This window comes from Xyrauchen texanus, chromosome 24, assembly GCF_025860055.1.
Source record: "Xyrauchen texanus isolate HMW12.3.18 chromosome 24, RBS_HiC_50CHRs, whole genome shotgun sequence".
Lineage (NCBI taxonomy): Eukaryota > Metazoa > Chordata > Actinopteri > Cypriniformes > Catostomidae > Xyrauchen > Xyrauchen texanus.
Genome location: NC_068299.1, coordinates 14,124,362 through 14,138,443, shown reverse-complemented (window position 1 = coordinate 14,138,443; position 14,082 = coordinate 14,124,362).

The window sequence follows — 14,082 nt, the reverse complement described above, 5'->3', positions numbered from 1 at the left end:
ATGGGTTTGAAACAATATGAAGGTGAGCAAATGGTGACAATTTTAATTTTTGGGTGAACAATTATAAGTGCAGCCAAAAGAAGAAAATGTTAATTATTTAGGTATATGTTTATTGCATTTTAATTTGAATACATGGAAAATGACTTAAGTCTGACTTCAGATCAGAGAACAATAAAGGAGCATATTATATATTTTAAAATGTATCCTGGAGCTGGAACCACTGAGTTTTGGTGCAGGTGAGTCAGTGCTTGAAGTTGACAGGCAAAGCAGGGGAACAAATCTGAAAAGATTGTAATGGGAAACAGCTGGTAGGTAGCTGTGCAGTCTGTAAACCTCACTCCCTGGCCTCAAGAGTAGCACTTGTGACTGACACTAGATGCTGTAGCCTTTAACCTCCTCGTTAGCATGCCTGCCTCCCATGCTGGAGACAACGGTTCGAGTCCCGTTCGGAGAGGGAAGAGCAGGACAAGTTACAAGATAGCAATGTGTCAATGATTATTGTCTGAATCTGAAATAGTATTTCATAGAATTCATATTTATTGCCTTATTTATGTTATAAATGTTTATATACATTTACATATCCAATTCAATCCAATACAAACCTTAATATAAAGGTATTTATGGTATGCTATCATGATTGCTGTTTTGTAAAGGCATTTCTAGCTGTGCTGTTGTTCTTCTGCATTAATGCTTTTTATTTCTCTCAATAAAAAATCTAAACAATGCAGTAAGGTTTTGATACTCTTATTTTTAGTTTTGTGTAAGTTACTATAAAGAAGTAATTAAGTACTAACTACTAATTACATCTTCTACAGTGTAATAAGATTACTGTACTAATTAATTTGTCTGAAAAGTAATTGCATTACTTATTACTAATTACTCTCTAAAAACCTTATCAGCCTAGAACAGATGAAAAATACAAGGATAGACTTTAAATTTGTTCTTTTAATTATTTCAAATAAATAATATAAAATCAAATAAATTATTCATGAACTGGCCAAAGAATTTAAGGGGGCTACATTAAATAAATAAAAATGTATTTACATTAAACATTTTAACATTAGATGTTATATTCCGATTTTAAATTCACTATTGTTTTATATAGAGATTTTCTATAGTATATACAGTATTTAACATAATTACATCAGAAATAACTGTAATTAAATCACTGAAAATTAAGAGCAATCCCTTACTTAACTTTTTTCAAAGAAAAATTCATTTAATTACAGTAATTAATTACTTAGTAATGCATTACACCCAACATAGCCAAGACGTAACAGCTTTTGACTGTGAGACAGGATGCAACAGTGCCAGCTGTTTGGGTATGGGGTGGGCAATATAACCAATATTCTATATCACAGTAACGGTATCTATTACAATATAATGTTTTTTCCTGGAAAAAAAAAAAAAAAGAATCATGTGATAGGGGTGGGCGATATAAGCAATAAAGTACACTCACCTAAAGGATTATTAGGAACACCATACTAATACTGTGTTTGACCCCCTTTCGCCTTCAGAACTGCCTTAATTCTACGTGGCATTGATTCAACAAGGTGCTGAAAGCATTCCTTAGAAATGTTGGCCCATATTGATAGGATAGCATCTTGCAGTTGATGGAGATTTGTGGGATGCACATCCAGGGCACGAAGCTCCCGTTCCACCACATCCCAAAGATGCTCTATTGGGTTGAGATCTGGTGACTGTGGGGGCCATTTTAGTACAGTGAACTCATTGTCATGTTCAAGAAACCAATTTGAAATGATTCGAGCTTTATGACATGGTGCATTATCCTGCTGGAAGTAGCCATCAGAGGATGGGTACATGGTGGCCATAAAGGGTTGGACATGGTCAGAAACAATGCTCAGGTAGGCCGTGGCATTTAAACGATGCCCAATTGGCACTAAGGGGCCTAAAGTGTGCCAAGAAAACATCCCCCACACCATTACACCACCACCACCAGCCTGCACAGTGGTAACAAGGCATGATGGATCCATGTTCTCATTCTGTTTACGCCAAATTCTGACTCTACCATCTGAATGTCTCAACAGAAATCGAGACTCATCAGACCAGGCAACATTTTTCCAGTCTTCAACTGTCCAATTTTGGTGAGCTCTTGCAAATTGTAGCCTCTTTTTCCTATTTGTAGTGGAGATGAGTGGTACCCGGTGGAGTCTTCTGCTGTTGTAGCCCATCCGCCTCAAGGTTGTGCGTGTTGTGGCTTCACAAATGCTTTGCTGCATACCTCGGTTGTAACGAGTGGTTATTTCAGGCAAAGTTGCTCTTCTATCAGCTTGAATCAGTCGGCCCATTCTCCTCTGACCTCTAGCATCAACAAGGCATTTTACGCCCACAGGACTGCCGCATACTGGATGTTTTCCTTTTCACACCATTCGTTGTAAACCCTAGAAATGGTTGTGCGTGAAAATCCCAGTAACTGAGCAGATTGTGAAATACTCAGACCGGCCCGTCTGGCACCAACAACCATGCCACGCCCAAAATTGCTTAAATCACCTTTCTTTCCCATTCTGACATTCAGTTTGGAGTTCAGGAGATTGTCTTGACCAGGACCACACCCCTAAATGCATTGAAGCAACTGCCATGTGATTGGTTGATTAGATAATTGCATTAATGAGAAATTGAACAGGTGTTCCTAATAATCCTTTAGGTGAGTGTATATTGTAATAGTATTTACATTTTTGGTCAGAAATGATATGTATGATATAGAATATAGCCTACACATTTTGATGGAAGTGATTCAAAAACTTATGAAAAAAAAAAGTTCCTTTTTTATTTAAAATGATGCCCAATGTAGCCTTTTGGAAGACCTGTCATGTCCATTACAATGAAAAACTTTATCAATAAACAAATATTAAACAATTATATTTGATCTGCTTAATCTACTCTGCATCGCAAATATATAATATTCCTCCTTCTGCATTTGACTTGTTTTGGAGTCATCCTGAATTCTGTTTGTTCATCTATCTCCATGTTTGTTTGTTCATCTCTCTCACTATCAGTCTCACCTTCAGTCAAGTGGAGCACTGCAAGCACAGATATTTGCATACCACAATATAGAAGATATAGATTTTTTTTTACCGATTGACACTTTATTCCATTGCCATTATATATATTGCCATTCCACCCAGCGGAATTGTACTCATGCTTTGACTACACAAATGAATATTTCCCATTGTGTAGACAGGAATTTCAGTCTAGAAACTAAATTAAGATTGAAGTAGCAGACTCTAACGCTGACCTGGAACAAAGACCCGGTGCTGGAATCTTATTAGAAAGAAAGCTAATGACATGTAACACAAACGTGTTGTTACCAGGACTTACATTAAAAAAATTTTTTTCGCCTTTTAAAATGTGACAGGACATTATACTTGGTTGTATTTGAGAAATATTGAGACAAACTTTGGATACTTTTTGCTGATCTCAGACACTTTGCTTGAAGTGACGCTTGTGAACTGCGCATGCCGAATGACCTTGTGAATAAACCACACTCCGCCTGATGGTACATTTGTAAAATGAGAACGCTGTCTAGTGGTAGCTGTTTTTACTATACAAAGTTACATGTGGATCATGCAAGGCAAAACCAGTGGAAAGGAAGTCTCAAAATTCAAATGAATGAAACAGAAAACACACAAAAAGACATCAATGAATGTATGTGTGTCACATGATCCACAAATACACATTCAAAACTTCACAAGGCCATTTTGTGTTTCATTTGGAAAATCTTAATTACGCAAACTGTGATTTATTTGTACAAAAGGGAACATTTATATTCACAAATATGTCTCTATTTATACAAATAGCTGCACATTCATTTAATAATAAATTACACAGACACAAGAAAAAAAGACATTTCTATAAGGCTAATAACACTCATTTGTGAATTGTCCCAAATTGGTGGGTAGATGTAACCACACTTATGGATAAATGTAGGGCTTATTCATTGGTAGTTGCTAAACAAAAGTCTTGAAAATACAAAGAAATAAAACAGCATTGACATAAACACACGTCAATGAATGCACGTGTGTCGTTTGATCCACAAATGCATGTTCAATGGTAGTTTGGAACATCATCATTTGGTTAGACACGCAAATTGTGTTACATTTATACAAAAGGGAACATTTGCATTCACAAATATGTCTCTATTTGTACAATTAGGTGCATATAAATTTGGTATTTCACAGATACAAGTTGAAAGGCATTTGTGTGTGGATCGTAAGATGCATGTATGACATTTATCGAATTGATGGATAAATGTCATTGTATTGATCTGTACATAATACACTGTATTTTTGTTCTTTATATAACAGATTGTATTAGATTTGCACTACGTGTGTATGTGGGTATGTATGAAGGTGAGTGTATGTACATATATGTATAATTATTTATTTTGTGTTCTTTTTTGTTTTAATTACCTATGTCTTGCTGCTGTTTTTGGTATTGTTTGTATTGTTGTAGACTGGAAGCTCCTGTCACCAAGACAAATTCCTTGTATGTGTAAGCATACTTGGCAATAAAGCTGATTCTGATTCTGATTCTGAAGTGTTTACACATTTGTGAATAATTTTGATACTATATTCTTCCCATACATTTCTGACCAGAACTTTTGAATGCCAGGCACACACAATTAACTCACCTCTCTCTCTCTCTCTCTCAATTCAATTCAATAAAATTCATTGGCATGAAAGTTTCAAAAACAATGTTGCCAAAGTATCATATAGAATAAATAAAATAAAAGCTAAATAAATAAATAATAAAAGCTAAATTATTTTATTTTATAAAATAATATCTCTCTCTCACTCTCTCTTCTCCAGAACCTGACCACCTCAAACATTCATTCACAAACTGGCTGAGGCCTGATTGTAGGTTGGTTCTCTATTTGGACATGGTGTGGATTCACCTACGCTCAATTACCTTGGCTTGTATCCTCCTTCCCTCTCACATTAAATTCAGCCAGCTAAATCTGCAATCAATTTCAGTCCAGCATGATTGGCGTGTGGGTAAAATAGCAGGAATTAGGCACCAGTTTAAATGATTAATGTTCCTCTAAGGCCCTGTGTGTAAAAGTGCATATGTATTTGTGTGTATGCAAGTGTAGAACAGTCAGGCAGAGTGGGAGGCATCTGTTCTGATATTGGGAATGTCCGCATTACACAAAGAAGCCCAGCGAGTCTGAATGAACTCTAATAAAGTCTCGGGAGAGAGTCATTATTACCTGCACTCAACCTGAACTGCCTTCCACTAGAGAATGAGTGGGCCAGCTTTAGAGAAACAAAAGACCATAATAAACAGACACATGTATATGTTAAGCACTATGTATGTAATTATATGCCTGAGAGCTTTTTAGTGATATACAGTGTTTTTAACAGCCATGCGAATTTTGATTTTAGTGATGCGGTTCCTTGCTGTGTGTTTGTCTATTTATGACAGACCTGTCTACACTCTGAGCTCTAAAAAGATGGTGTGCTATTTGTGCTAAACAGCAAATAAAACATTGTGTTGTAAATAAGGGCAAATCAGTACTGATTAACTATCGTCACCAATGGTTCTCACGAATTTCGTTTTTTGTTTTGGTCAGGCCCTGCTTTGAAACGCTTTGAATCATAATCTGATTGTCTTTATGTGAATGCTAATCTGTATATTAGTGCAAGTTGTTGGCACATAATACAGTTGAATAATCGATAAAAAAGTATTTTAAAAGAAAAACTATTATAAAAAACATCAACTACATTTTCTTTCAGCTTTTTCTCAATATATCTGTTGAAAAAATAAAAATAAACTTTTCATTGAAAAAGAGATGAACCAGTGGCGTTTGCTTTTTGACTACAAAGAAAGCACAACTTCCCCTTCCCCCTTCTTACATGTTAATGTTTGTGTATTTCGATATTTTAGTGAGTAAAACATCACTAATTTGCTGTATGTTACCACAATTTGCTTTTTTTGCAACATGAACAAATCAGGGGACGCAGAGCCCAAAGAGCCCCAATGAAACTGTGCTTCAAAGGTAGTTTATGGCACATACATGTATTATTCAAATCAATGGCTCAAAATATCAATGTTCATAGGAAAACATAATTTTGATTCCCACCCAGATGGCATGGTTCTCTGGCAGTCTATGGGAGCTTCATGAGTGATATTTACATTGGACCTGCATCCAATTACCTATTAGACATAGAGCTTTCAATCAATATATTTTGGCTTCTCTATGTGATGATTGGTTGATATATCAAATGGTCTGGACTTTGCAACATATGAACAATAACAGCAACTGTGATGTATGTGATTGACAGGTATGATTTTGTGAAAACAAACTGAGATAGACTAGGGATAAAAAGATGGTGTCAAGCCAAAAATTATTTAAAAAAAAAAATGGATAAACAAGCACGCATTATGGCATTGATTCTCAAAGACACAAGAAAGCCTTTAGTGATGTGATATTTTGTTTCCACGTGTAGCCCCTGCTCAAAGGTGCGGTCATATGGTTTCCATGAGGGTGGAGAAATAAGGTAATGATAGAGGTGGAGAGAGTTAAGAAGATAATGCTTAACAGTAAAACATTTGCACTTGAGTCGCTTTTCTATTTAGAACTCGCAAGCTGATACCTGATTTTATCTGGAGCTGTTTGTATACAAAAACTTTACATAAATATATATTCGAATTAAACCTCAGTCCCTCAATCACACAGACACACATCATCTGCATGGGGGCTTTTCAGTTCAATTGTAAGGGGTCACGTTATTCCCTGTGTTTCCCTTTGACCTGTAGGGCCATTTATTGCATATCCATTACACGTCAATTACACTACTATTGTTGTCTTGAAATGAAAGTGTTCAGTGTACTGTACATTTTATACTGACTCGCAATGAAAAACAGAATATATACATGCATTATTTAATGGTTAATGTTAAAACCATATTTGTCTAAGCAAGAAGCGATGTTGGTGTTGACTCTTGCTGTCTGAGGCCATAGTTGGTATAATTTTAATGGGGAAATTAGGTCATAAAATGTCTCTGTATTTCTCTTTTCTCTGTTGATTACATTCCACAATACAGAAGCCTATGGATTCAAAGTGTGCACTTTATAAGACTAATAGAGTTGTAAATGTATTTAAAGACTAAAAACCTACTTCTTTTTGAATAACCAGCTAACCAAAGAACAAATCACCCAAAGTAATCAGCACGCCTCTCTGAGCAGCAGGTCATGTAGGTTATTGTCTTAGTGAGGTTCATTTATCATGCAAAAGTTTTGTTTCTCGCATCTAATGGAGGACTGACATCAATAACAGAGCTCTCCACAACATTGACTTTAAGAGCTCGTTTCACTGCTCCTGACCGTATTTCATAACTTAAATCGCTGCCACGATATTTAATGAATAAGGCTCAGCGTAGGCCAACATTTATTTTATTAACATCATTATTTGCAAAACTGAAATTCGTCCCAGTTTCTGATCTTGTTTTACAATGCTGATCGTATTTCAGCCCCTGCAGACATAATGCCCATTCCCTTTATCTAACCCACAAATAAAAACTCTAGAATCACACACACACACACACACACACACACACACAATTATGTTTTTATAAATCAGGGGTCTTCGACAAGGGATCTGTTAATCTTTAGGGGGTCTGCAGCGGTAATGTAGGGTGTCATCCAATTATTGTTTAATCTCAAACTAATTTGTGTTAAAGAACAATATTTGGTACTGCCAAATGTTATAGTATTCCTCCCACAATAAAATAAATTAAATAAAATGTGAGTGTGATTATAAATCTATAATTATTATTTGCAATGTAACCATCTTAAAGCCTGTAAATGCATTAATATGGTACTTTACAAAGGTTTTGGCCTGAAAAAGGTTGAAGACCACCATTTAGATGTTTTGCAATCTAAATCTTGGTCCATGGAAGAATCTTCCAGCCTGGTCTCATTAAATTTACTTGAGCATTGCAACATTTGTGCAAAACTGAAATTATGTGCTTCATTAAACATTTGGCTGCAGTTTTCAAGTGAAATGTCCAGCGGAGGGCACCAAAACTGACAAAATGAGGTTGTAAACAGACAAGGTTTTTAAGGTGAATTTGAATATGAGTTTTTAATAAAAATTGAACATGTACGTAACACGTAAGTAAAACGTACATCCCTAAATTAAAACTTTACCATAAACCTAACCATTAGTGTCGGAAAAGATAAATTAGAGTTTAACTAAACAGACATCCTTACCCAACACCTAGCCCTAACCAATAGTGTTTTAAAATACAAATTAGAAATGATAAAACAACAACAACAACAAGACATATTTATGGAATCAACCATGTAATTTCATGTAACTTATATGCCCCTTTAAATTGTGTGTGTCTTTGGCTGGATTTGAGCCATGACTGTTGAGTTCAAAGTCTAACACCCTATCAGGTGAGCTACCATGCACGCTAATGATGCAGAAATACGTGTGTATATGTAGGTGGGTCTGAATACAAGAGTGGAAAAATATAATTTTTTAAATCATGTGTTAAAGGAAAAGTGTTTTAATATCATAACATAGTAGGGGTGAGTAATATAGTGAAAAAAAGGTTTTATAAAGTCATAATCAGCAATTGTGTGTGTGACAATGTATAAAACACACAGTTGTTGTAGCGTCTCTAGTGTTCATTTCACCAGGAAACTGCAGCAAAACATAGAAAGCGGCACGTAAAAGTCAGTTTGCAAAAATAAATAAAGAGTAACGTTCATTCTATGAGACCAGGTTGGAATCTTCAATTTTGTGTGAACTACTGTACACCTTTAAAAATATGAAATAAAGTTATTTTCCCTGTATGCTGTCTTTCATGTCACAGCTCTATATTAGATTTACATTTGTAGATAAATATAAGGATTCTATGATCCCACAAGATAATAAACTGCATGTAGATAAAATGTAAACACCTGTGATCTAGATGATGCTGGAATGAATAACTGATGCATTGGCCAATGACTGCACAAAGGAATTCTGCAATGAAAAGGTTTATTAAAGGTTGGTTTTGATAAACTTGGAAATCACATTAGACTAAACACATGGACCAAATAAAAGCTTGAATATCTTAAATTCCATGTAAATTAATTAACTTTTATTTATATAGAACTATTGGTGTTAAAATTCTTGCTGCTCTATTTGCAGTAGTGCAACACAATCCTGCCAGAGACGGATGATGTTGATATTATAATAACTAGGCTGTTAATTATATGACCTCACCGGTTTGTGAATTAGGGAGAGGTTTTTCAGACATTTTTCTGTTATCATAGACTTAGATTGCACTGAAACAGGAGAGGATCTTATCTGGAATATATGACCAAACTGGGACAGCCTCCCAGGTCAAAGCAGATATGTTTGTAGCTCAGGAGTTCATGTGTATAAGTGTGTGTCTGCACACGTGCACATGTTTTGATTTTGGTGCAGTGGTCAGTGTAGTGCATCTGGATGCAATCTTGCCCTCTGCTATTCATTGCACTCTTCACAGGTTAAGGTAAAGCCCATGTACTGTATCATCTCATAAAACTTTATGGTCTTTTAAACAAAAACACAACACTAGAGACCGGTGCTGGCCAAATTGATGCCCTACGCAGAGTTTTGCGATTGTTGGATGGTGCGAGGGTGGGAAGTTAGGGTTGGTTGGGGTGGAGGGGTATGGGCATATAATCTGAAGTGGTGCGACCTGTGTAATGCTTGTCTGTGTTCCACGGCTACTATCAGGTCCTTTAATAATTACAACGTGCAAGGAAGGGCAGTGGTGAAACTTCTTGTGACCCCCTTGGGTAAGATGGTGCCCCCCTCGGGAATTGGTGCCCTATGCAGATTGTGCAAAATGCGTATAGGAAGCAGCGGTACTGACAAACACACTCGGTTCATAAAACTTTGCTCACAATGCTACAGGGTCTCCCAAGTACACCATTCAGCACAGCACTTGTTTTTCAACCTCTTCTTCCCCCTTCAACTGCCCAAGATCTAAGCCCAGCTCACCTTTCGAAGAGCATGACCCAGCAATCAGAGACGAAGGGAAGGGGCAAGGAAAGAGCGAACTAGAATAGCTATCAATCAGTGGTTTATAAATCATGATATAGGAAGGTTGGTTGTTTCAGAGAGAAACACAAACCACATGTGGCAGCAGCAGCAGAAGCAAAGAAACAGGATTAATGCTATTGGTGAAAATGAGATCAGGTCACTTAAAGATTCTGCTGCAATGAGAACCTCAGAGGGTTTTACTCTCTCCCGAGTTAACATACTGTATACTCAATATGCCCTCACCCCAACCTACATACATGAGCAATTTTAAATCAAAACAACCTCACAGGCATTCTCACGCATACACGCAGACGAGCAAACAAGTAGATCAGTCGTTCTCTCACGCAGACACACACTAACGCACACGCACTTAAGTTTTTAGTGACCTCTTGAACCCGTTGTCCCTCTTCACAGTATTTATTAGGTGCTTGTGTTTGGATGTGTGTGTAGAGTTGATAAAAGTATCTGGACTCATATTGGGGTTAAGACCTGTGGGAGTGAAGAGGGTGTTTTCAGTCGGACTATTCTGAATTGTTCTTCTCGTGTCTTCACAGTAATGTTCACTCTCCACCCAATCGCGTTTCGGCCAGCCAAACTACTGTCTTGTGAAATGTGTAGCATATTTTGTGAGCTTACGTAAACCATAGGAGAGATACTTTTTGGAAATAACATTCAATTTACTGCAGGTTAAAAAAAAGGTTTAAAAAGAATGACAACGAATGTAAGAATTCCAGATTTTATCTGCCAAGCTTCAGAGAATGCAATCATTTAGAAAGCATGATCAGCATCCAGCTCACACACCATTCTGATGAACTGACAAACATGACACCATGAGCTTTGTATGAAGAAATTAACCAGGCCACAATGAGTGTCTTTAACAGGACTTAAACTGACACAGAGCCCATGATTCAGCCCACTAACTTCATGGAGTGCAGTGGCACAAATCAGCATGATCTTTCTATAGAAACAAAAGCCATTTTTTCTTGTACATGCACCAATGTTTGTTTTAGTGAGTATGCATTATAAGTGTGGACTGAGGGACAATTAGCTGGGGGCAAGTTTTGGAGTTTTAGGAGTATTTTTAATTTTGAGAGGTAATTTATTTCTTTAAAGTTGAAGTTTCAGAGTTAAACTTGTTTAGGTAAACATTCCTTATTTCACTGAATATTTCACATTTTAGGAGGAAGCGCATTTCTGTCTCGACCTCACCTGTCGAACAGTGACCACATATCCGGTTTTCTTTTGGTTGTCATGATTTTTTGTGTCTTCCTTTTTCAATTGCCAATTTGTGGTCACCGAGCCTGTATTTGGTTAGGGTCTGTCTCTGTTTTCTATCTCTGACAGTAAAGAGATATTTTGCCAACTCATACTCTCTGTTTAGTGCCAGATAATATTCTAATCTACTTTGGCTTTTAGTTTCTTCTTTCCAATGTTCCAAATAGGTTTCTTTGCATTGCGTTATAATTTGGTTTACTCTGATTGGTGTTTGGAAAACAGTGTTGTTGTGAGACTGGTCAAAGTGTGTTTGAGGGGGGAACAATTAGTCTCCGCACCAACTGATATAGGGGACTCTTTTCTGGTCTCAGCTCTTGGATTTGGAGGGCTTTGTATTGAAGGGTGTTTTGAGGGGCTGGATTTAAGGTATGTGCTCTCTTTTGAATGTTAATTATCAGTGGGTATCTGCCTAAATCTGCTCTACATGTCTTTGTTGGTGTATTTATCTTTACATGTAAGATGTATCTGTAGAATTCTGCATGTAAAGATTCTGTTGGGTGTTTGTACCAATGTGTATAGCTATGATGACTGAGTGGACCCCACACTTCACTACCTTAAAGCACAATAGGCTGGATGACACTATCAAGTATTAGGTATAACTCATGCTGTGTTCAATTCTAAGATTATTTATAGTAAACTGGTATTTGTTTTTATGAAATTTGGGCTGTTTTTGAAAAATCATGTCATTTGTTTTCCTAGTAGGGCCCAGCTTTGACAGTATTTTTCTACTATGTATTCCTCTCTCTCTAGGAGGCAATTGCTGTCTGACAGTGAATGCACTGATAGTGGAGGGGTCCATGTCAGTGATTGCATAGTCTACTCCACTAGAACCAAGTTCTAGTCCTCTCTCAATTTTCTAAATTTTTGGAGGGTTTATAAGAAGAAATGTTAATTTTAAAATGCTTAAAATGTTACACAATTACGTACAATATTTCTTCTGTCAAAAACTTGTGTATTATTTGAGCTTTAAAGTTGTTTAAAAAAACATTTCTATGGCCATTTTAGGGTTTTAAGGTTTATGGTGTTGCATCATCATGGCACCAAGTTATAAAATCAGATATAACAACAGGAAAGATTAGTAAGTGATTTTTATCACAATAGAATCATGTTAAAATGAAAATTGTTTATTTATTGAGGCAATATTTTAGAAAAATTTAGAAAAGAGTATTTTAACATTTAGGGATTGGCCACATTCACTGTTTCCCAGATTTTACAGTATCTTTTTTAAGAAAAGGAGCGACAAGTTGAAGTAATTTTATGCCACAAATGCTGTCGATTGAGCTTAACTTGTGTTAAACCCGGAAAATACCTTTAAGAATGTAAATCGGGTAAATTTAGATTTCATGTTGACATAAAGTTATTATTAAATAGTGCAAACAAATAAACAAACAACAACAACAACAAAACTTTACCTTTAACCAAAAGACACATACAGTTTATTCCAAGATCTGTCACATTACTCCCTGGGCAACAGTTAAAAGAAAGTGCATTAATTCAATTACTGGTATTAAAGCTGCACAAAATAAGTTTTTCTTTAATGCAATTAACCAAAAATAACTGTCATATACAGACAGATAGTATCAGAGAGCGAGTTTTCAAGCATTCCTCGTTAGTTCAAGTTCATCATGAGTAACTGCTACTATAACGCTGATTTATGATACTCATCAGGATCAAAAAGGGTGATTTATGTATTATATGGCTAAAAGTGACCACACTATAGTTTTATGAACTGTGTTCCCTTTTGAACAATAGATACTGGTGGATATATATATATCCAAAACAATAGGGTATTTATGGGGCTGAACCTCTGTAGAATACTGTAGAACTGGTTGACGTCATAACTGTGAAGTCACTGCGCCGCCATACTGCTATGCCCAAACATTAGAAAATAATTTCATTTCAGCGAGTAAACATTAGTAATTAAATCACCGATTTTATATCTGAAATCAGCATTTACATCCATAAAACACAAATGTCCTACACATGAAATTATTTATTTATTTAAAGTCGTGAATTTGACCAGTTTCTTGAAAGCCGGAGAGAGTTTTGTATCCACCAACAAACTTCAACAATGGCAAATAGATTAGCTGAATGTAAACACGTTCACTGAAACTGATGTAAGATACAAACAGACATTTTCAGACTTATTTATTGTGAACATTGAAGTGTTTGATCAGTGTTACTTGTCTTATGTTTTCAACAAAAAGTGCCACTTGTTTTGACTATAAAAATCTGCCAGTAAAATACCTTTGACTGTATCTGTATTCTAATTACCAATTATTTAAATTGTAACTGTAGTGGAATAGAGTTACTTATATTTTGTATTTTAAATACATAATCCAGTTACATGTATTGCGTTACTCCGCAACTCTGGATAAGGCCAAATTGCTGTAAATAATTTCTTTCTTTCTTTAATTAATTCTGAAGTTTCTACAGCATCTGCTAAGAGTCTACTTTTAAAAGAGACCATTTTAGTTTGAGTTCGAGTCTTGTTAGGTTTGTGCAAAAAAAAAATGAGCCACCTGTTAAAGTAGTTCACCTAAAAATGGAAAATGTACATTTACTCACTCATGTACTCACCCTTATGTTGTAACTTTTTTCTTGTAACATAATTTAGATATTTTAAGCAGCTCTATTCCATAGAATAACAGTTTATAGTGAGCAGGAGCTGTCAAGCTTAAAAAAGGTTCAATATAAAGACATCATAACAATAGTCCATATTCCAAGGATTCTGGGGCCAAACAACATCTATGTGTTAT